Genomic DNA, 25791 nt, shown 5'->3' on the forward strand with positions numbered 1-25791 from the left:
TACCAAATGTTTGAACCGGCTGCCAAATAGGGTTGGGTATATCTAGAATTTATAGGAACAGGGTGTGAAGGAAGGTTTATTGTTTTTTTTACTTTTACACAGTTGTTTTTCTACAGTTATTGGTCTGCAGACAGAACACAGCACAAATTCTTCTGTCAGTCACACAATTTTTATTATTTGAAATATTTTTCCCTTTTCTTGCTAATGATTTAAAAAAATGATTAGTAATTTGATGATTAGATTTGGATCATTGTCAAGTGACTCAGCTCAGTTTTGCATTCTCAAAAGGCAGCTGAGTCACTGGAGTCCATCGAAAGTCTCCTCTGAGAACAAAATACCAGAGTGGAGTAAACAGTGCAGTACAACCAAAACAAAAAGAACCTTGCAGTGCTATTGTGACTGACTAGCGCTAGCATGTTCCTGGCTGGTTAGCTTGTTAGCAGTTATCTCACCAGCTACAGTAGTTTACCAAGTAGCCCTGTGAGGAGTCACTACATCACCAATCTAAATATTTCACAAAGACCTATGGTCGAATTCCACTGTGACACTTCCTGTTGTGACCTGACCTTAAGATACCTCAACTCTTCCAAGTCACTTCAAATAGGACTTGACAAAGCTAGTCACAGGGTTTCACAGTCCACCTGTCAAGAGTCAGTAGACATAGGTTGCTCTGAACATAGCTGTACGATCTGGTGGTTGTTACTTGTTAAATTAATTTTCTTTTGAACTTTGCCTATTGATTTATGAAAGTGACATTTTTACTTACTTCGGCCCCATCTTCATTGTGGGTTACACACAGAAGTGTGAAACCTTGGGCCCTATTTAATGATCTAAAGCGCACGGTCTGAGGCGCATGGTGCAAGTGCATTTTGGGTGCGTCCAAATCCACTTTTGCTAGTTTAACGGTGGAAAAAATGATCACAGCACCAGGCGCATGGTTCAAAGGGTTGTCCTTAGTCTCCTAATTAATCATGGGTGTGTTGGGCGTAAAATGCAATAAACCAATCAGAGTGTCATCTCCCATTCCCTTTAAAAGCCAGGTGCACTTGCAGCCTGGCGTATTGCTATTAAAATGGATCATTTGCCAAGTAGTAAGAAGGAACGCTTCTCTGCAGAGGAACAGGATCTGTTCATGTGCAAAGTGAAAGCGCATGATCCATAACGAGCACACTGGCCCCTGCTGCTCCTGAACCCTCCCGTGGCCAGCCCCAGACCAACATTTTAAGGTCCTATTCATTAATTTGTTGCAAATTTATTTTCGTTTGTCTTTTGAAAAGGTTTATTTTTTAAATTACAGATTTGGTTTCTTTAAAATCGTTTTGTTCAGTCATGCAGTAACAGGTCAAATCAGCAGGGTTTTAAATGCTGAAAGTATGGAAACTTGATCACTGTACTCTCAAAAATGTTAAATAATATTTGTTAAATATTGTTCATAAATTAAATTATAAATTTGAATCATGTAAAGAATCATCAACACAGTTGTCAGGACTTGATGAGCTCTCCAAGGTGCTGATCCTGCTGCTGGCAGCAGCTAGAAGTTGTGCAGATTTATTTCCTTCTTTAGTTTAATCATTGTTTTCACCTAATTTTTTTCCTCATGTGTTCCTCCATGGCTTCATGTATTGATGCAGCAGGAGCGTCGATCTGTGTTTGATCCGTTGTTCTCTGTCTGTCTACGTCTATTGGTCAAATAATTAGGCAATTTCATCTGTCATTACTGCGATTAGTTAATTCTGATAAATATTATGACTAACCATTATGACGTGTTTTTTAAAACATGTTAATGTACACAATAATAATCTTTCACACTGTTATCCTTTTATTTGTCATATTTTGAATGTCTTGCTGCTGCTGCTCGTCCGTGTGTGTGTAACAAGCAGAGTGTACGCACGTTGTGCAGCCACCTATGTAGCCACATATTACTATCTTGATAATGCGCTCATAAAATAACAGTGAAACACTGCGCCATTGACTTCAGACCAGGTTTTTGTTGGTCAATAGTGCAATTGCTCTCCGCTGCCTGAAGACAGCAATGCACCAACAATGTGCCTGACCACACCTCACTTTAAGACCAACACGCCCATTGGCGCTCTGATGGGCGCAAGTGCATTTGCTATTTAAACAACATGGGCACTGGACAGGAAAATGACAACTACGTCGGTCTTAAACTAGCAAAGACACTTGCGTTGCGCTTGGCGCCGCTTTGCGCCGGGCGTAAGATAGGGCCCCTTGTGTCTAAGTTTCACAAAAACAGCAGTGATAAAGAAACATGTAATCACTGAGTGAAAAGACTTTAGTGAGGAAGCAGCAGGTATTAGGATGCTCCAGAATGAGCTAATGCTACAGCGTCCAACAAAAAATATAGTGAAAGAGGAGAAAGAAACCTCAATATGAGGTAGCTATGAGACGGTCAAGGACAATGACTGAAAGAGCTTAAACACAACAGCAGTTCTCTATCTCCATTTTGTTCTTGGTACATTTGAATGTGTGCCTGCATGAACACCTCTTGTGTGTTTGAATTGTTAATATGCATTATTGCTTGCAGAGCGCAGTGTGTGACAGTAATGGCTGCTGAGAGCGCTGCCTGTCTGAGCGTCTCACTGGTAAATGAGTTGGACAGACTCCTGTCCCCTGCAGCCACATCTCACACCACACTACACCTCCCAGAATTCAGCTGTCTCCAAGTTTGTCTAGAGGCTGGGACTTTTCCCAGTAATCACCCAGTGGTGTGTCATTTAGTTGTTTTATTCATTTTCCACACCTTTTCAGAGCCTTGGGTGTTGAGTGTGTTTCTATGTGCACTGAACAGATTAGCAGGGAAGCAACCTAGACAGACATCTAGGCCATCATGTTAGAACACCTTCCTCTAAATGATATTCCCTCATTTTGTGTTTGTATGATGGTGGTGGAGAGTTATGTCTAATATGCATAGAATTTCCTGCAACATTTTAACACAGAACACCACCACTAACATCAGAGGGAAATTACAGTATTTACTGAAATAAAATATTAGGCTTATTAAGCGTCATGGAAAACAAGCAGTGGCCTGCATCAACAAATGTTATTTACTAACTACATTGATAACCAGAAGAGATGCTGATTTAGCTCCAGGTGAATAATCAATGACATTGTGTGTTCGCTTTGGAGTAATTAATCAGGGCATATGGGGAAAAAAGTAGGGGTCTAAAGACTGATACGTATCGGAAAACAGATAAAAGAGAAATGGGGTCTCTTGTTAGCTCTCTACATTTCCTGTATCACATACTTGCTTCAAGCCATCACAATGATTGGACCACTGTCTAAATGCTACCTGAAATCTTGACATTGCATTAGCATCAGTGCATCAATGATTCAAATCATCAGTCAAGAAGCCCCTGAGTTCACTTGCATTGCGTCATTATACACATAGCAATGCAGGAGAGACGCTCTGTGGTGTCCTAGGATTTCATGACTGAACTATGACCAGCAAGCATACTTTTTATTCTTTTGACTTTGTGGAAAAGTGATTAAAACATGAGTCTTACAGGCAAAACATGAGAGTCATGTTGTTGTATCAGGTTGTTATAGGAGTTTAGTGTGGGGCCATTATTAATGACCACCTACTCTGACTGGCTGGAGCTAACTGAATTGTAACTGAATCCAATGGGCTTGGAATCACACCAAGCTATTCGGTGACCTTTCATGCTCGGTATGGAAGCTCAGCATCTATTATGTGTCTTCATCTCTTTATTCAGACTTTTTGATTACCTGTCTGTACATTAACAGACAGCACAGAGACAGAGTATCCCTGCCAACCACTTTTTTGATTTGTGGCATTTGACAGCTGTAAGTGCTGTGAAAGATGGTACTTTCCTCCACATGTTACTCTGTTTGTTTCTTTGTTTCTCATGGCAACTTATTGGCCCTGCAGATGATGGAAACTGAAGTTGGGATGAAGACTAATGGAGCTTGTCTTGAAAAATGCAAGTTTTTATTTAATGGCATTGGATTTTCCACAGTGAAGTGTTTATCTCTACCTTTGCTGAAAGAGTTAGAGGAGTGTTGAAAGCTGATTGCTCTTTAACCTTAGAAGTTAGTCTGGAAGGACTCATTTTAAAAACCTGGAACCAGGTTTTACCTTGTTCGTTGTGTGTATTAGATCTGGTGCCATGACATTGTGCAACATATTAAATATGCATGTTTATATTTGAATTGTTCTTTTGTGCAGTACAGGGAGCCTTGGTCATGTTGAGATGTCAGGCCTCATCTTTCAACCTTTATAGCAGAGGAGGAAAGTAATGTAGCTGGAGGGGATGAAAAGAGAGCAGCAGTGGTAACACAAAGGTTATAAAGCACATCTCTTGTGTTTCTGGCCTACAGTCTGTCTGAGCCTGCTGTTTATGGTATGTAGAGCACAGATAAGTAAGACACTATGATGTTTCAACTAATGCAATTGATTCCGGTAGCAGCTCTCACTCTCATTTTATTTTATGTACACATACAGCAGACAGGGTCTAACCAGGGTTGGTAAAATATGTGGATTTGTAGAACTCACACTTTTTTATTAAAAAAAAAGAAAAGTACAAAACATTCAGAAAGCTAAAGCATAAACAAGTAATATATCTGGACTTCTATTTTAGGTCTCTGAATGTCAATCTTCAAGTTTTAGTTCATAAAGATTGAAGCTGAATTAATCCTCAATTTATAGAGCTAGGCTAGAGGCCTGTCATGATAGCTACTTTTGTTGGATGAGATATTGTCCAAAAAAAAAAAAAACAATAGTATTGTCATTTTAATACCATTTTATGCCACTGATGTAATGATAATATAATATTCTAATAATGCAAGTACACCCTTTCAAAGAGCAATGAACTAAATTCTTAAGAATATTCAGACATTGGAATTTGAATGTGAAGGTTATTCGGGATTGCTTGCACACGGCTCCCACCTCTGACACATGCTTCCGTAAAAATGCCAACCTGCCATCATGGACCAGAATGGAGTGTTTGCTTGTGCTTCCCTGCTCAAGATGCGAGCAGTGAGGAATGACAGTAACCAGTGTGACATGAATTAGCCACTATTGCTGAGTGTGGGAAATCTACCTGTGATGTGGACGCCGAGGAAGAGCAGGTCCCATGCGCCGCCCTCCCCTTTTTTAAATTTTAACGGCAAGAGTAAAAACTAGATTCATCAAAGTGCTGAAACCTTCTGGAAACAACCTGCTGAAACAGGTAGACAGATTATTTGCCTCAAATAGACCACACACAAGAAGTTATGCTGTTTATTCTGTCATCATGTTGACTAAAATGTTGGTGACATTCCAGAGATTCTGCCAGTGGCCCACCAGGCCTGAGTTCCTTGAAGTAGCATCGCTCCTTCAAGGAATAGCTCAGTGCATAGCAAGTGTGCCGTCGAGAGAGAGAGAGAGAGGGAGTGATGGTTATGCTGTGGTGCACACAGATGTGGAGATGAGCCAGAGAACGACCACCCCTTAGAACCAGAACTGGAGCAACCTGCCTGCCATCTGGAGAGAGACACACCAAGAGCAAGCGGAGAGCAGGAGAATTTCTGCTGAAAACAAGCACCGAGAACCAGGGAGACAAGAGAGCAGCTGCTTGCTAACGGCTACATGTGTTTACAGCAGAGAGCAGGAGGGAGGTCACTCTTCTCTTCTGTGCGTAGATTCTGCTGCTACAGATGGCATGGAGCTGACACTTTAAGTTTATAATTGTACCATCTTTTGTCCGACTAATTATCTAAAATGGGCGCTGACACGCGAAAATGAACTAAATGGGTTTTATTCCTATTTTTTTTAAAAAGCATAGCGATGGTGGGGGCAGTGGGCAAGTAATGTCATTGGTGTATGCCCGAACACTGTAACATCAGTAACACCTTTAGCACCCCCCTTTTGAAAGTGTTAACTTTTTAACACTCACCCAGAATGGAAAAATTAACACTGGCTAACAATGAGTAATTTTGATAGTACTCTACACAAGTGTCTGACTACATTTTCATGCAAATATTCCACTATTATTCCAAATATGACAATATTCTGATTTTGATACATGTCATGTAAACAACATATTCCTTTTGGATATTCAAAATTAGGCCATATTCCGAATCACACGTTATTATTAAAATTCCAGCATGTGATGTTGACGGAACAAAAAAGAGTGGAACTCATCTGCAATGGTAGCGCAGCACTCCGACAGTCCACAGCATGCACACGCTAAAGTGTGCTGTAGTAGTTGCAAGCATTTTTTGATTTAATGACTCAATAATTACCTTTGCGAGACGAACATGAAGTATAATGTGAAGTTTCTATGCTGTCACTCAAGGACTAATGTTAATGGAGCAGAGCAGTGAACTCCAGCAGTAACAAACGAGATCTTGGTAACCAACACACACTGCAGCACTTAAGCAACTTAATGTTAAACCTCTTAAAACTCTGAGGTGAAGAAAATAAATCAGTGCTCAGTCTGTTTAATCTCAAAAACCCTGTGCCTGTTCAGCATCTTGGACAAAGATGTCTTTTCCCAGAGCTGACGGTGCAGTAGAGAGGCTGCTCTCCACTGCTGGAGACATGACCAGCAGTGTTCTGCTGTGTTATTAACACAGCAGAGCATTCCACCTCCCCCTCAGTTTGTTATTCTCATACAGGCAGGAGACTGAACAATGCTTTCAAATTAATCAATTCATTAATTACTTTTTTTTAAATAAAAAGGCTGTGGACCATTTATCTTATCTGCTAGTTATGTTTCATATTGTATTTCAGTGGAATGAGGACATCAGTGAATGGTTTGGTACCCAGTATACTGGGGCAAGAGACTGAAAATAGTGCCCCCCTTTTCCATTCATTCACTTGAGAATCGGTTTTGAATTGAGATTTGGTTTTGAAATCTGTCAAATTGGCACCCAAGTATTGTGATGGTATCGAATCGGGAGATAAGCATATTGTCCCAGGCCTACAAAAACAACACTGTCATTTGTCACAACCTTTATTTTTCATCTTTTTGTTCCATCTTGGTATAAAATTCAAATCCCTATGGACACTTTTGTTTTGCCACCTTTGTCTCTCTTTTGTTTTGCCACCTTTCTCTCAAAAAATCCAGGGAAAACCCTATATATCTACCTCACAGTTGTCTGAAGTATGGAACAGCTTGAGGGAATTGAGCAGACAGGTTCTTTTGACACCACATGTTGAGGATTTTGTTGAATGGCACCACAGTGTTCTGAATGAAGGTCTTTTGAACATGGAGTTAAACCTGGATGATCTTCACTAAAAACTGATTGCGACTCTCTTATCAGTTAAACAAAAATAATAATTTTCACTAAATAATTCAACAAAACCAAAAAGACCATGTAAAGCTAAGTTGTCACCACTAACCTGAAAAACTGAACCCTCCACAGGTGTGGCTGAAAAGGGCACCTGAATTCCTTCAGTCTCTAAAATCTTTAGATCATCAACAAGTGGCTTTAGGAAATAGGATCAAACCCATATTTCTTCAAGTCCTCTGAGTGAAAAAGGGCCACAAGATGAAAGTTCATTAACACAGAATTAAGCTTTGGTGGCAAATTTCTCAACATAAAATAATAATAATAATATACAGCCAAGTTTGTGCACTCCCTTTTTTCAAGCTGATCAAAACAATCCTCAGCTTTCTCTAAGGTTAGATGCATCAGATGACAAACATTGAACAGCAGCTTATTTGCATGAGCATGGATGTCATTAACCAGTCTCTCCATTGAACCATCTAAACATTGCACAGTACTTTCAGGAACTCGCACTTGAGCGATAACAGAGTTGCACGTCTTTAAATGCAAAGACCTTCCTGAGTACAAACCAACTTCAAATGTCCGAATAACACTGAACAACTTGTGTGGTGTACCTTCTGTTATAATTTGTAGTAAAGGGGCCAAAACATGAAAGAAAAAACTGGTATGGTCCAATGATTCGTATAGTTGACTTCACAGGGAATACAGTGAATGCCCTAAAGGCATATGAAATCTTCTGTCTCCAATTTACACTTACCACTATCATCAGACTCCTGTTGTGCAGACCAAAGTACCTCATCCACATGCACACTTTGAGATAGATGATCCTCGGTTGAAGAATGTTGGCCATTTTGCAAGGACACTTCCTCACCAAAGAGCATTGTGAAGTCTTGGTCAATATTAAACACAAAACATAACATTGGAAAAAAAAAACACATTAGACTGCAAACAGATAGAGCAACCTCAAAGCTGTTAACAATTCATTTTATGTCTTACCAAGCCTGATGTATCCAGGAATCTTGGAAGAAGGTCTTGGACAGTAGAGGCTGTGGCTGGATCTTGAACCACTTTTTGTTTGTGCTGAAATGTGTCACAAGGAGAGCAGAGCAGATGGACCCAATTGTAGAAGACAGCAGTCCAATTGGATCAAATGCAGAATATTTATTGAAAAAAATCAGGAAACTGGGACATGGGAACAAGAATAACGGATACAAAGACAAAGACTGAGCTGAAAACTGGACTTAAATATACAAGGAATGATTACAAACTGAACACAGGTGAGTGAATTAAGACATTTCAAAATAAAACATGGACTAAAAATCCAAACACAAACAGAAAGTCCTGGCAGGATGTGACAACGGCCATCTTATGGCCATCTTGAAAAGCAGACTTGGATTTCTTGATCTCTTGAGCAGAGTTGCACTGGACAGTTTTAAACCTCCATGCCAGGTAACCGGAACCATTCGGGTGTTCATAGAAATGTTCCTGTTGATTAAAAGAAAAAACGTTAATCTGTTACCTGTTTAAGAACAAGCACAGATTCTGTACAGGCCTGTGGCGTGTGTGTTCAACTCAATATACTGAAGCACTATGGCATGGTTATGGGTTAAATAATTCAACTAACGTTACTTGAATAGCACAAGGTAATAACGTTACTTACCATTTAAGTATGAAGGGCAGCAGAAGAGTTATCAGGTTACTGTTCACTAACACAGACCAGTTTGGAGCATATTGTGGAATGTTAAGTATGACTTTGGTTTTCACAGCAGGAATATGACGGCATATCTCTGCCAAAATCCGCAAGGGCATATGAGATCCACATGCGTGGATTTAGAGCAGCTTTGAGCTGCAGCACTTTCACAGCACTTGCATGCAGCATATCTCTGCTCGCACGAGCAATATTTTAGCCTGCAAGGAGAAAGGAAGAGGAGCGCATGACTGTTATCCCTGAGTGCACAACTACTATCACTGCTCTCCTGCTCACAAAACTTTCACCTGCTCGCTCGTGAGTGGTTTTTCTTTTTGGCAGTAAGTGGGTGAACCCAGTCACCATTGTTTCCCTAAATATAATTGGTTGAGTGGGTCCACCATCTTGGACAGCTAGGCACAGTAGCACCACTACAAGGGGACAAACCACATAGCCCTAAGATAACTTCTGTTGTGATTTGGCGCTAAATAAATAAAACTCTGTCTTTTGTTTCTTCCCTCATTGACATTAATTTGATAAAACACTTTTTTTTTCAACTTGGATCCTGTAGTTATTTTTATATTGTTTACTTTGGTAAAAATGTTCATGTTTAAGATGTAATTCTTTGGCCTTGAAAATTATAAAAGAAGTGTTAAAGAAATCAAAGTATACAAACTTTCAGTATCTGCTAGAGTATTCATTCAAAAAAAAAAGAAGCTATTGCCTACATTACCACAGCTATACAGAATAGCCAATAAACTAATTTTCTTAGTTGTCAGCAGTTTTGTCACTTTGCAGTGGTGTTACAAATGATACTGACAATGCCTTTATACCTGTTGTAATGGCCTCTGCTTAACCACTGTGTTATCTCTCTCTCCCTGTGTGTGGCCTATGAACCCATTGATAGGGGCAAGTTTATGTATGTGTGTGTACTCTGTCACACACACACATACAAAGGGGACCAGTTTGAGTTTTAGATCTGTGTGTGTTTGTGTGTGTGTGAGGGAGACCTGTCTTTGTGAGGACCACATCCAGTCCTATTGAGATATACACCAAGCAGCAGGCACACTCAAAATTCTCTGAAATTTTCTAGTTATAATATATTATCTGGTGTGAACAACTGACGGGCCCCATGTAGGTAATAAAGATAAATAATAAAGATATAAGTGATGCAAAGAGTGCCCCCAGTATATTGATATAAATAAAAACACACACACACAAATACATGCATAGGATATACTGTATATATACTGTATATATATATATACTACTGTTCACACACACACACAAACACACACACAAATATATATATATATATATATATATATAATCTGTAGAGCAAAACCCAGGAGATTAAGCAGCCACACATTTCTCTGCTCACTATTAATCTGTTTTGCATCTTCAGACTTACTCATTATTGCTAACTTTGGAGCTAACCCCCCTCACTTTTCCAGCAGTTGGGGAATCAACAAGCAAGACTTTTCTTGATTTTGACAAACTGCAGCATTTATTAACTGACACACTGTAGTCTATACTGTACATTTACTGCCAGATTCACATTACATACTGCCCTATTCCTTAAAAGGAGCTACGCTACCAAGAGTTTCTAAGGCAACGACACAGAGGTTAACTCACTTTTCAGAACAGCACTGCACAGAGGCTGCCAAATGCTATTGATTTCCAAATCAATGGATATTTTGGCCTGGTGGCGGTTCTCGTTGGCCTGGCCTTTACAATTATAGGGGAAATGCTGCATATACACAATATGTGGTCAGTCCTCTGAGTTTCCAATTTCTCTCTCAAAACCACATAATGCACATTTAAAAGACTGCATTAATTTACTCTGGCTTTCCAGAAAAAAAGAAAAAAAGTTTGAATGCTGGATTTCCAGTACAATTTGCAACTATTAAAATATGTTTAAGTTACATATTGTAAAGTTATTTTGCATTGGAGTACTGTAAACTGTTTAGTTTAACAGTGCTGTTTCTGTTAGTATATAATGTTTTGGCTGATTTGGAAAAAAAAAATCACCAAAGCTGAATTTGTTTAGAGCAATCATCATAAAATCATGCTCCAAAGAATCAAAAGACTGTCACCTTGAACAATATCTGAGTAATGTACTATATCTAAAATTAATCTTTATTAATATTAAATTAATATTGTTAGAAATATGCCATTTTGTATAAAACCTGATTGACTTTCATCGGTGTATCTATTTTTTTCCCCTCCATGTCCCTTCCACATTGCCAACACTACGTCACTGAGGCTTTTGCTGTAACGTTAGCTAGATAACATTAGCTAATCAGCTAATTGTGGGCTAGTCTAATAGTTCAGGCCCGTTTCCCTCACGGTTATAGTAAAATGTAAATGTAGCATAATGAAACAAGTAAAATTAAATAGCTCTTACATGAGGCATTTCCACAGCCATTTCTCAGGAAGCATTGAGAGGGGTATACCAGTTGACACTGCCCAATCTGAGTAGTGCATGTGTGAGCGGGTCAAGGATGCATTATAACAGCTGGATACTGGACTGAAAAAAGTGCCTTGGTTCAAGATTTTAGCTTTCCTGACAAGTATTTCTCATAGCAAAAGTTATGAATGTCCAAAAGAAACTGATAATCACGCAGACATGGACAAAGACACCGCATAGTCGGAACTAGGAAAGGCAGCTGCAAATGTTGCGCTGCCATCACACCAGTTCATAGAGAGAGAGAGAGAATACCACTAACAAGGGCCCCTTCATTTCTCTTCTTGTCTTCACAAAATAACTCTTCTGTTAGCATCCTCAGTGCAGTTTCTCCTTTTTAAGATTGGTAACAGTGGCAGGTAGCAGTAGTTGTTTTGATTTAAAAAACATATCCAAAGATTATATTTCCTCTTCTGTTCTTGCTGATTAATGCTGTTTCCTCTTCTTTAGAATCTTTTCTGAAGATTATTTGAAGGTTTTTTTGCAAAATGTCCCACTTTTTAGGTCCAAGTTTGAAATGTATTCAGGAGCCCATCTCTGGTGAAGCCACTCTCTCTCATTCCAATAAGAGCTGATCACTTGGTGCATATGCCAAAAAAGTGTCTAGCTTCTGGGTTTGCTTCCATGTTGTACGGCCCACTGAATATGCACAGAAGTGTGTCCCCCACTGGGTCTGCTTGCGAGTTCCCGCTCGACCCATAGACTTTACAATGTGATGATGTCACTGATTTTTAAATCACTTTTCTCAGCTCAAGTAAAGTTTTACAAATATAAAACCTCCATGGATCAAAAATTTATGTTCATATTATTATTGATGATTGATCTTGTTTGCAGTTTGAGGTGTCCTGTCAATAGTTTTACAGACATATGTTTTACTATGGTAGTCTATGAGGAAAATGCTTTTTGGGCTGGATTTTTTGCTGCGGCACTATGAGTGGCCACTGAGAAAAATTGGCTGTAAGGCTGAGCAGTGGAGCCCAATTCAGCTCTTTCAATACATCCATGGAGCGGTCCACTATCTTGGACAGCTAGCTATGGCAACACCACTTGGACAAACCACATGCCCAATCTTAGGGCCCTATCTTACACCTGGCGCAAAGCGGTGTCAAGCACGACGCAAGTGTCTTTTCTAGTTTAAGACCGACGCAATTGTCATTTTCCCGTCCAGCGCCCATGTTATTTAAATAGCAAATGCACTTGCGCCCATCAGAGCACCCATGGGCGTGTTAATCTTAAAATATGATTTGGTCAGGCGCATTGTTGGTGCATTGCTATCTTGAGGCAGCAGAGAGCGATTGTGCTATTGACCAACAAAAACCTGGTCTGAAGTCAATGGCACAGTGTTTCAGTGTTATTTTAAGGGCGCATTATCATTATAGCAATATGCGCCTACACAGGTGGGTGCACAACATGCGTAACTCTGCTTGTTACACACACAGGACGCGCAGCAGTGCAAAAACATGCATAAAAAAATTTAAATCCCCCGTTTCATAGTTTTCATCTCTTAATTATTCTAAAATGTGGAAAATAGTAAAAAGAAAGCCCTTCTCTGAGTAGGTGTGTTCAAACTGTTGACTGGCACTGTATGTATCATGTATAATTGTCTATCTTAAAGATGAGACAAGAATGCTACTATCCAGAAAAAAACACAACCAAGGCTTATTAACATGTGCATATGAAAATAATGTATCTATAATACATTTGAGATTAGCCTACTCTGAGGTCTTGAACTTCTTCACCCTCACTGTATGCTCGAGGATGTATCCCATCTCTGAAGAATTAAACAATAGCGTTTCCTTTACCCGAAGGCTGATCTCCAGGGCAATATTTTTTAAAAATATATAATTTCCCAGAGGGGTGAAATTAACTGCGTCATGCAAAAAGTGGCCAGGACTTCTATGCTTTATCTGAGGATTTCATCATTATTCAATCAGTACTGACTTGCCCATCTCAGATTGTAACTTATTACTTTCTTATTAAAACAATTGCGTGTTTCACTGACAATACATTGTTTGGCATTCTAGACTAGTAGTTTTTTCAACAGTTGTTCATTTACAATATACTCCAACATTAAGACAAAGCATCAAAGTACAATTTGTCCATATATTGGGACAAATAAATCTGCAAAGCATCTTATTTCTATACAGTCTATGGTAGATGTAGCCATCGCTATTTCAGGGTGTTCATGTTCATGATGGCACCCCTACCCCCCCAACCTCAGACTATTTGGTGATATGTGTTAATTTTACAGTGCATTGCAATAACAAAAAAATTGTCTGTCTGTACACAATTGTACATGCTCCCACATAGGAGGATCAGGCCAGCAAAAACTGTGTTCTGGCACCTGAGGCAGAAGGATAGACAGGGATAGACCTTTCCAAAGCTTTTGGGGAAAAGGGCTGTCTGTATATTATGCCCATCCAGGACATCTTGGACACCTCCCCCTTGCCCTACTCATCCAAGGAGTTTGAAAAGGTGCCACAAGCACGATGTGCCATTTGTCATCTGAGCATGTCTGTTCAGCTGCTGGCTTTACAAGCCCAGGAATATGAGCTTGGCAGTTAGTCTGATCGCATAGATTTTGAACTGGTAATGTCAATTGCAATGTTGTCCCGCAGTTAACCATGCAGGGTCATCATTGTCCTTATTCCGTCTGTTTAAGAATTTGGACCCAGATGTGATGACAGATTTTGATTAGTTTCCAGCTTTAAGCAATCCTGGGAATGTAAGCTCATTCGTGTATCAGTGAAACCCATGAAGGCATGAATAGACATATGACACTCAAATTACCTCCTTGTAAAAGTTCTGGGAAATAGTACAATTGTCTTTGTCCCTGACCTATTTACTCACTCCCTTATACTCAATAAGAATCAGCATATCACCATCTTCAAAAGGCAGAATGGCATACACATACTACCAAACATATACAATCTACTTACAAAACGTCTTGCACATGTTTAGAATTAGCTAAAATACACTTTGGTTAAAGGGGACCATACTTGGTCAAACATGTTTTAGCTCCATCCATTCTATCCATTTTCTTTACCACGTATCCTTTAGAGGGTCGGGTGGGAGCTGGAGCCAATCTCAGCTGACACTGGGCAAGAGGCGGGGTACATGCTCGACAGGTTGCCAGTCAATCAGAGGGCTAACACATTCACACTCACATTCACACCTACGGGCAATTTAGAGTCACCAATTAACCTAACCTGCCTGTTTTTGGTCTGTGGGAGAGAACTTCACACAGAAGGGCCCCAGCTGGCCGGTGGTTTCAAACCCAGGACTCCTCTTGCTGTGAGGCCACCATGTTGTCCTACATTTTAGCTCATTTACTGCATATTGCATAAGCTATAACATACTAAGCTATTCTATACATCAATCAATCAATCAGTCAATTTAATTTAAAGTGCAGAATCACCATGCAGCATGGTCCCAATACACTTTACAGTTACAGTTACAAAGAATACATAGGACAACATACAGCAATCAATTAACAATAATAACAAATAAAAGTGAAACAACCACATTAAAAACATCAATGTTAAATATTTGTTAAAAGGTGATGGGCCTGGCTAAGTTTTAGGGGAGGCTGTAATGTAGTGAATGAAGGTAGGTTTTCATTCTTGATTTAAAGATTTCAACTGAACGTGCCTCTTTAACATGTAATGTAAGGCCATTCCAGAGATAAGGGGCACGATAGGCAAATGCTCTGAAGCCAACTGATTTTTTATTAACTGAAGGAATGACCAGGAGACCAGCATCAAGAGAGCAAAGAGGGCATGCTGGTGTATATGGTGTAATTAGCTCAGAAAGGTAAGGTGGTGCAAGTCCTTATAAGTTAAAAAAAGAACCTTAAATTCAGCTGTAGCTTGCACTGGGAGCCAGTGAAGAGAGGCCAGAATGGGTGTTATATGGTCAAATTTTCTGGTTTTTGTTAAGATTCTAGCTGCGGAATTCTGAACAAGATGCAGATTTCTAGTAGAACAACTAGGAAGACCAGAAAAAAGGACATTACAATAATCAAGTCTGGAAGATACAAATGCATGGATTAAGGTTTCAGCATCATGCAGTGATAGAATAGGTCGGATTTTGGCAATATTTCTAAGATGAAAAAATGCTATCTTGGTAATAGCCGGGAATCAAAAATCACTCCAAGGCTTTTGACGGTTGAGCTTTCAGAGATAATACAGTCATCATTATTGACACTCAGATTCTCATACTGATGCTCATATTTTGCTGGTCCAACAACTAATAACTCTGTTTTATCAGCATTTAACAGCAAAAAGTTCATATCCATCCATTTTTTAAATTTCTGATAGACATGCCTCTAAATTTAGGAGCTGGGAGAGGTCATTTGGCTTTACAGGTACATATAGCTGCATATCGTCAGTATAGCAATGAAAATTAATACCATATTTGTAAATGATGTCACCAAGGGGAAGCATGTAGATAGCATAGGGCCAAGGACCGATCTCTGGGGTACACCAAACTTTACTTCGGAAAATTCAGTGATTGTATTGTTGTAAAATACACGTTGCATTCTATTTGATAAATATGATTGAAACCATGAAAGCGCTGCACCCTGAATACCAATATGTTTCCAAGCAGCCTAGAAGTATGCTGTGATCCACAGCGTCAAAAGCTGCACTCAAGTCAAGAAGCAGCAGCAATGATATTAAGTCGGAATCAACAGTAATTAATAGATCATTGATTACTCTGGTCAAGGCAGTTTCAGTAGAATGACGGGACTGAAAGCAAGATTGAAATTTATCAAAAAGATTGTTGTTTGATAAGTAGGCAGTGAGTTGATCAGCGACTACTCTCATGTAATTTTGGGATGTTTGGGATGTAGCATAACCCCAGATTATATGCTTATAATCTGGGGTTACGCTATGTTTACGTTACCTAACCAGCGTTGTCGCCGTGGTAGTGACTTGCCAATCACAAGGTAACCACATCCTAAAGCATACCCTGCTTTATCATCAAATTTAAGTTAAATGGGACCATAAATTACAAAATGACCATAATGCTGTATTGAAAAAGACTTTAAACTAGAGATCGAGACCATAAACTCATTAGGAAAGTGTTTACTGAGGTAATAAATCAAGTGAGAAGTAGGGTCCCTTTCTCATAGACTTCTACACAATCGGACTTCTTTTTGGAGCCAGTGGCGTCACCCCCTGCTGGCCATTAGAGAGAATGCAGGTTTAAGTAACTTCCGCATTGGCTGCACTTTTCAGACCTGGAACTACCCAGTGGGTAAAACCACAGTCTCATACATCGCTGATATCTGCATTTTCTCCTGTTCAGCACAAGCACATTGCTGAGGTTGAATAAAACAATGGAAGATGGTTATTTTCTAAACCACTTATCTTGTTCAGGGTGACAAGAGGGGCTGGAGCCTTTCCCATAGTATTGTTTGATGAAAGAGTGTCGTATTGTTGGACATGTCAGGATATGTCAGGAGGGAAGGCCAGGTGGTAGATGAAGCTTTCAGAATTTCTCAGCACCATTCTGATCCAGAGTCAGGACTGCTGTGTGTCTATAGTGGCTTCACCTTCAGTCTGAGCCCACCATGTCTCAGATATTTTATATTCATATATACTACTAAATTATTTTCCCAAATATGTTGCAGTGACAAACATTTCATAGACAACTTTTTTTTTCTTTCTTTCTTTCTTTCTTTCTTTTTTTTCTTTTTTTCTCTAGATACTGAAAACATGATAGCTGTCTATGGAGCAATTTCTAAACAAACTACAGTAGACGTTGCCTTTTGGGTGAAGGAACGTGTCACCCAGTGCAGCAATGTGACTCACTGATGTGTTTTTAATAGTTTTTGAACACCAACAGAGGTCTATGGTATGATATGCTGCCAGTGCCTTGACAAACATTTAGTTGCTTTGTGTTAATGCTGCAGTTTGTATTGCAAATATTGCATTGCAGGATGAGATATCTGGGTGGAAAACAAAAGAAATATGTTTTCAGCAAACATTTAACGTTCTGTATCAACATTTTGCAAGATACAGTACAGTCTTATGTTTTTTAGCTGCAATGTGCTCCAAAGCATTTCAATCAGGAGAGACAAGTGAATAAAGCAAAAACAATAGTTTATTATACAGATGATATTGATGATTAAGTGTTGACAAAAGTTTTTTGGCAGGGAGATTTTTTAAAGATTTTCAAGGATGTCAGTCCTAAGCAGTAGCAAGATAGATCTCCCCATGGAGTCCAGACACTGGTGGTGGTGGTGGCTGATAAATTCTGCTGCGGCTGATAAGGCTGATGAGGTTGATGAGGCGATGCACTGATAAATCTGCAAAGACTGGGCAGTGTTGGGGAGGTGGTGGGGTGCGTGAAACGGCAGCATGAAAGCACTAAGGCAGAGAAGTAGAAAACATATTTTAAAAGACAGCCACATTATGTAGGCTGACAATGGAAGGCGTGTCACCATGCTATTGGTTAGATGTGATCAGCTGATGTGAATAGCTGATGTCTTAATTGACACCTAGTGGAATGACAGCAAGGAATTATAGGTGAACATGCGTTAAGGATGGCAATGACAGATGGTTTGAGAAATAATACTAACAACCTGAGCATGCAAAACATAGTTTTTCTGACTGAATTTTCGCTAAGCTTCATATGTTAATGTGGAGAGGTGCTATCAAAGGCTTCTCTGATTCAGGCTCATTGAACAGGCTGTACAGTGATGTTCCTTCTCAAGTTCTTTAGCAAGCCTCATCCTTCTAACCAATCAGAGAAGGCCAAAGTCAATACCTTGCACAATCACAAGGATGCAGGTGAAGGGCTGGGTGCAACAGATCAGTGAGAGGGAGGGCAGGGAGGAGTCGAGTGGTTTGCTGTCAAGTCTCATGCTAGCGCTAGATTTATTTCCAGAACTTGAATATTGTACTAGTTTGTATTAGTTTCCCTTCGACGTACTTGCTGTTGTAAATTAGTAGTGCATAAACATACTTTGTCAGAGACAGTGCTGTCTGGGCTGCATGTTATTCTTGTCCTGCCACAGTCAATCCAGGGGCCTGTTTATCCAAGACGTGGATAACCACATATCTTAAAAAACATTGGATATCACCAGACATCTACATCACAGATGGTCCTCAGTAAACCTCTTTCCTGCTAGTAAATATGATTTTAAAAAAACATATTTTTCGTTACAAATGTACACAACATGAGCAAACACTGAAACCTTGGAGATGAATAAAAAATGACCAGAAAGAAAGATGGGAAGATGTTTTTAGTGCTTGTCAGAGCAGACTCACCTTATCCCACAATTCTTTGAGTTATCAGGGTTGCTAAGCAACAGGAGAGGACCAGCTCATGTAGTATATGTGTGTCACTTCACTAAGTTTCCTAATTGGCCTGATAAATAATCCTTCACTATGTGGGCTTGGACAAACACAACCCTCAGTGCAGCAGTGCCTTCAGAAAAAATACTTTAAAGTGGCATTTTACATGTTTAAACTGACAACATATTAACAGTGGCATATTGCATATAAATTTATATGTTTAAATTTAATAAAAATAAACAGCACTTTGAGGAGGTCTGTATCCCTTCCTCTTTTTTTAATATTTGACAGTAGAGACAGAAAGGAGACCAAGAAGGATGACATGCAACATAAGTCGATTACATGATAATCGTCTTTGACCACTAGTGCACAGGAATGCCTCGGTATTCATTCATCATGGGGAAGATGGAGATAGTATGTGAATGCTTACCACAAACAAAGATATGGTACTGTGTTATGATGTCAACAGAGCTTGTTGCACTAATATTCAAGTTATGTCAAAATAAAAGGTAACAACACAGTGTATATCAGGGCTTCTCAAAGTCTTGACCAAGATCTGGATGTGGGCTGAACCATGTGTCACTCATTATACTATGTAGTGATGTATTTTTGTTGCTAGTGCGATTGAACGTTGGAACAGTTGGACAATAGATACATTTCTGGAGTGAAGACATGGCACTGCTGAAAATGAAACATCATGCCATATCTCATATCTTACTTCAGAACCTGTCAAATTGAGAAGTCCTGGTGGAGTCACATACAAACTGCAGCTAAATCAACACAGACCTTTCCTCAGGAAGTGTTGGTCCAAGTACCCAGGGAGAGCCAGAGAGTGTTTGCCTGCTAGAATTTGATGAGAAGTCAAATACTTTCATGGCCAGCCAGTCATTTTCAAGACATTTCAAGGTCTTATTAGAAGTTGTTCTCAACTCTGAAAGCTGCTGAGAGTTTTCCACTGGGAATCCTGTAAAAGGATATTGGAAACATTTGTAAAGGTAATTTTGACTAAAGAGAGTGAAATGTAACTTCACAGATCTGCACAAAGAAGCTGCCATTGGTTTCATTTCAACATAAAGTTTTGAGGATATTAAACTAGAAAGCCTGCTTCTCCAGTTGAGCATTTACATGAATGCACAGTAGCATTGTATGTTGGATATCACATTTGAACTTTATTTACTGAAGGATGTTACTGTTTAAAAACTATATACACACACACACACACACACACAAAAAAGAAAAACCAGTACAGGCCTGAATGCTTGACCCCTACAGTGAGGGGATCTGGTAGCTCTGTTATGCTTTGGGGGGCATTGCTGACATGGTTTGGGTCCACTTATCCCCTTAGAGGGAAGGGTCACTTCAAATCAATACAAAGTTGTTCTGCATCATCCCTCCAGAATAGTTCAGAGACTGTAGAATCAATGGCAAGGCTGAGAGGCACCATTCTTCAAAAATATATATAAATATTCCCTCATTTGGTGTTTTGATAATGGTGGTGGAGAGTGCTGTCGAACACATCAGCCCAAAATCTCCCATAGGTATTCAGTTGGGTTGAGATGTGGTGACTGTGAAGGCCATAGCTTATAATTCATAACATTTTCATATTCATCAAACCATTCAGTGACCCCTCATGCCCTGTGAATTGGGGCATTGTAGTCCTGTGTTTCATCATAGGATAAAGGTGATCACTCAAGGCAACTTTGTATTGATTGACAATGACCCTTCCCTCTAAGGGGACAAGTGGACCCAAATCATGCCAGCAAAATGCCCCCAAGAATGGTGCACCACTGTGGACAAAATTGTTAAAAAAATAATGATGTTTTATGATGTGACAACACTATGGTTGAGGTTTGGTTAAGTTTAGAGAAACATTGTGGTTTGGGTTAAAGTACGTACTTTGTTAAGATTGGGGAACCCTCACCGTCATGGTTACAATAACCATGTGGTTACGGTCAGGGGACGATTGTGGTCATGGTTAAAAAAAAATTGTGCTGAATCATGGTTAGAAGTGAACAGCAATCTCATGTGTTAAAGTCTGATATTTTGTTGACCCATTCATCCCTCTCAATCTCTTCCCACCATAGACTTTCTTGCTCTATGATAATGGCAGGGCTTCTGTCATTTGAATGTAAACAGATTTTTTGTGGCACTTACTGAAACAACTGATCTTGTTGTTTTTCTTTTTTTGTAAGGACAGTCTTGTTAAATCACATAGCTGTACCTCTTTTCACCCTCATTCCTTAAAGATCCCCTCTGGACATGTATTAAGACACACAATAATACTCTGCTTGGAACAATAATTTGTATATAAGTTCAAATGACCACATTAACATTCATAAAATGATACCTACTCCTTCTCCCTTATTAAAAATCCGGAATCTATAAATATGCAAATATTTCTCATTTCACAAGTTGAACTTGGACACAAGATGCCTCCTCCTTCATTGTAAAGTCCATTCTTAGTGTTTGTGCACTGGAGGCTTCAAGTTTCCACATCACACTGTGTAAGTTGAATATTGGACCAATATTGGCTTCAAAACTGGTTGTGATGTCACAAATTATGCTAATAGGCCCACCTCTTAAAATCAGATTTTGAATGACCACAGACCACTGTCAGCAGATGAATGTGAAAACAAACTCTGCACATGCATCATTCTGCACAGTCAGGCTCAAACATCCAACTGTAGGAACAAGATGAAAAACATATTTTTGATTTAAGAATTAAGTTTCAATTACTTACAGTACAGAGATGATGGAAAATGAGGGTGCCCCGACCAATGAAAACATGTTTAGCTGGAATCTAATATGTTCATGAGTTGATTAGTTATATTTGATTGGCACTAACATGACTGCTTGCTCCTCTGTCAGTTCAGGTCCAGGCTGGTGTAAGTGTTGGGAGCTGTTTGTTTTTGTAAATTTCCAGATCTTTCCAGATCCTCTGTTAAAATGTGGCTGCAAGCAAACAAAACAAACAACAAACGAAAGAGCAGATTTGAGACTTTGAGCAGTGCTTTCAGGAATTCTTAATTCACTGCAAAAGTTGTGAGTATGAAACCATTATCACATCATATTTTAATCTCTTTAATTTAATATTTTTAAACCTTTAATACTTACTTTCAAGCTTGGATCTTGTGAATTTTGACTATAACCTCATGAAATTTGCCTCATCATTTGTGAATGTGTGTGAAAGAATGTGTGTGTGTGTGTGTGTGTGTGTGTGTGTGTGTGTGTGTGTGTGTGTGTGTGTGTGTGTGTGTGTGTGTGTGCCTGCAGCTTTGTCCCTCTCCCGTCGAGGTGCTGCCTCAATATATGTATTTCCTGTCTACATCAGCTTGGTAAAAAAATTAAAATTTAACATTCATCTCACTGCCTCCTGCTCCCCACTTTAGGATTGTCTCTGTTATGTGTGTGTGTGTGTGTGTGAAATCTTTAGCCAGACACTGAGCCTGCAGGGCTGCAGAGGATAGAAACACATTTTCACTCACACTTCCTCTTATCTTGCTTTCCAATTTTCTCACACCCTTGCATGCAGACGTTAACACACACACACACACACACACAGACGGCAGGGTTATTTTTCCACGTACAGACTCTAATGCATGCAGAGCAGTACAGTGATATTCAGCTGAAAGGGGGGATGGTTTAAATTTTAATGACTTATGCAGGAGGAGGCCGTTATTTCATTGGAAACACTTGGGTGCACAGGGCAAAATCTATAATCCTCTTTATTGGAGGGAGTCTCCATGGACGTCCTATGGGAATCCTGCCTGTGTACGTCTCTGTGTTGTGTGTGCGTGTGTGTGTGTGTGTGTGTGAGAGAGAGAGAGAGAGAGAGAGAGAGGGAGAGAGGCTGGTGGTGGAGGACAGAGCTGCCGTGAAATCTCTTTGTTCTCATTCGGGGATATTTCCATTTGAGCACACAGGGATAATCAGCTGTGTCTCATAGAGAGTAATAAGTGCATGATGACTTATTTCAGAATTCAATTTGAGTCAAACATCAAAAGTTGATATTTTTCTATACTTGTCCATGTGATTTATGTATGTGGGCACGTAGGAATGTGCTGTAATTGGACATGATTAAAGTTAACGCTGTGTTCAGCAGTGAACATGACTCTTCATGGAGCAACAGCTACACATTTTCCCATTACTGACAGATTATAATTTGACACATGATTTATGAGCAGTCTCAACACATGAGAAACACTCTTCCTTTGCAGCTGCTATATATGCTTGATGAACCACTTCTGATGAATAAATTGTGAAACATTGAAACTATTGTATGCTTTCTTGCCTTGAGTTAGATGAGTATGAGTATGAGTTATAGTTTGAGTTATAGTTTGATCTCTGTGTTGACTGCAGAGATTCACATCATGTCGACCAACTAGAGGGCAATCCATACTGTTCATCACTTGTCCATCTCACGATGGAATATCTCATTAAATTTAAAGTTCCGGATATTTGAGCTTCACTGTGCAGAATGATATATGTGCAGAGTTTGTTTTCATATTCATCTGCTGAAAGTGGAAAGTTTCTCTGTGCTTACACAAGTGTGATGTGGAAACTTGAAGCCTCCAGTGCACAAATACTGAGAATTCACTTTACAGTGAAACATCTTGTGTCCAGCACTTAAACTTTTGAAAACAAATACATTTGCATATTCATAGATTATTGAATTTTTAATGAAGGAGAAGGAGTAGATGTAGCTAATTTTAATGATTTTAACAAGATAAATAATTTTTTTGTGTGGAAAAACCATATCAGACAGAAATTATTGTTCCAAGCAGAGTATTTTTTATATGTTTTAATACATGTGTGGAGGGGATCTTTTAACAGTCTGCAATGACTCCACAAGACACCTAATGCCCCACGATTTTCTTACATCAGTCTGTTTTTTTCTCTTGTGCTATGACTGAAGGATAATCTCCATAGGGACAAATGGCCCGCTGTCTATGTTATGAAATGATAACTGTCTATAATGAACAACTCTGCCTCCTATAAATGTCAATCAATCAATCAATTTTTATTTATATAGCGCCATATCACAACAAAAGTCATCTCAAGGCACTTTTCACATAGAGCAGGTCAAGACCGTACTCTTTAATTTACAGAGACCCAACAATTCCCCCATGAGCAAGCACTTGGCGACAGCGGTAAGGAACAACTCCCCTTTAACAGGTAGAAACCTCAAGCAGACCCCGGCTCTTGGTGGGCGGCCATCTGCTTTGACCGGTTGGGTTGAGAGAGAGAAAGAGAGAGGGAAAGGGGGAGGGGGGACAGAAGAACAACAATCATAACAACAACAATAAGTATAAGTATCAATAGCCAGAGAAGGATGCCATCAGGACTGTGAAGGACCGTGAAGGCTCGGCCCAGGACCTGGGGTTCCTGTGAGATGAGAAAGCACAAAAAAACTCCGGGGAAGAAGCAAAGTTAGTGACATGCATTACATGAATGCATACAGATGGAGAGGAGGAGGAGGAGAGAGGAGCTCAGTGCATCATGGGAAGTCCCCCAGCAGTCTAGGCCTATAGCAGCATAACTAAGGGCTGATCCAAGGCGAGCCTGGTCGGCCCTAACTATAAGCTTTATCAAAAAGGAAAGTTTTAAGCCTACTCTTAAACATAGAGAGGGTGTCTGCACCCCGGACCGAATCTGGTAGATGGTTCCATAGAAGAGGAGCCTGATAGCTGAAGGCTCTGCCTCCCATTCTACTTTTAAAGACTGTAGGGACCACCAGTTGGCCTGCATTCTGGGAGTGCAGTGTTCTAGAGGGATAATACGGTATTATGAGCTCTTCAAGATATGATGGTGCCTGACCATTAAGGGCTTTGTAAGTTAGGAGAAGGATTTTAAATTCTATTCTAGATTTTACAGGAAGCCAATGTAGCGAAGCTTAAATGGGAAAAATATGATCTCTTTTTCTAGTTTTAGTCAGTACACGTGCAGCTGCATTCTGGACCAGCTGGAGAGTCTTTAGAGACTTGTTAGGGCAGCCTGATAATAAGGAATTGCAATAATCCAGCCTAGAAGTAACAAATGCGTGAACTAGTTTTTTTGCATCTTTTAGGGACAGGATGTGCCTGATTTTTGCGATATTACGTAAGTGAAAAAAGGCAGTCCTTGAGATTTGATTTATGTGGGAGTTAAAGGACATATCCTGATCAAAGATAACTCCCAGATTCCTTACGGTGGTGCTGGAGGCCAAAGTAATGCCATCCAGAGTAGCTATATCATTAGATAATGTGTTTCTAAGGTGTTTAGGGCCAAGCACAATAACTTCAGTTTTATCTGAATTTAGTGGTAGGAAATTGCAGGTCATCCAGGTCTTTATGTCGTTAAGGCATGCTTGGAGTTTGTTTAACTGATTGGGTTCATCTGGCTTCATTGATAAATATAATTGGGTGTCATCTGCATAACAATGAAAATTTATGGAGTGTTTCCTAATAATATTACCTAAAGGAAGCATATACAGGGTGAATAGAATTTGGTCCAAGTACAGAACCTTGTGGAACTCCGTGTCTAACCCTTGCCTTCACGGAGGATTCATCATTAACATGTACAAACTGAAATCGGTCTGATAAATAGGACTTAAACCAGCTTAATGCAGTTCCTTTAATGCCAATTAAATGTTCCAGTCTCTGCAAAAGGATTTGATGGTCAATTGTGTCGAATGCGGCACTAAGATCTAACAGGACAAGTATAGAAACAAATCCTTTGTCCGATGCAGTTAGGAGGTCATTTGTGACTTTCACCAGTGCTGTCTCTGTGCTATGATGCGCTCTAAATTCTGACTGAAAATCCTCAAATAAACTATTGTTATGTAGAAAGTCACATAACTGATTAGAGACTGCTTTCTCAAGGATCTTAGATAGAAATGGAAGGTTAGATATAGGTCTATAATTGGCTAAAACACCTGAATCAAAAGTAGGCTTCTTAAGAAGAGGTTTAATTACAGCTACTTTAAAGGACTGTGGTACATAGCCTGTTACTAAAGACAGATTGATCATATCTAGTAAAGAAGTGCTCACTAAGGGTAAGGCTTCCTTAAGCAGCCTAGTTGGGATGGGATCTAAGAGACA

At 39.6% G+C, this 25791-nt stretch overlaps 1 protein-coding gene across 1 annotated transcript in view; it reads left to right on the forward strand.

The window, feature by feature from the left end:
* enox1 (ecto-NOX disulfide-thiol exchanger 1) overlaps positions 1-25791 on the forward strand; it is a 248150-nt gene that overhangs the window by 24272 nt on the left and 198087 nt on the right. The gene's annotated exons all lie outside the window — the stretch shown is intronic.

This window comes from Thunnus thynnus, chromosome 11 (assembly GCF_963924715.1).
Source record: "Thunnus thynnus chromosome 11, fThuThy2.1, whole genome shotgun sequence".
NCBI lineage: Eukaryota > Metazoa > Chordata > Actinopteri > Scombriformes > Scombridae > Thunnus > Thunnus thynnus.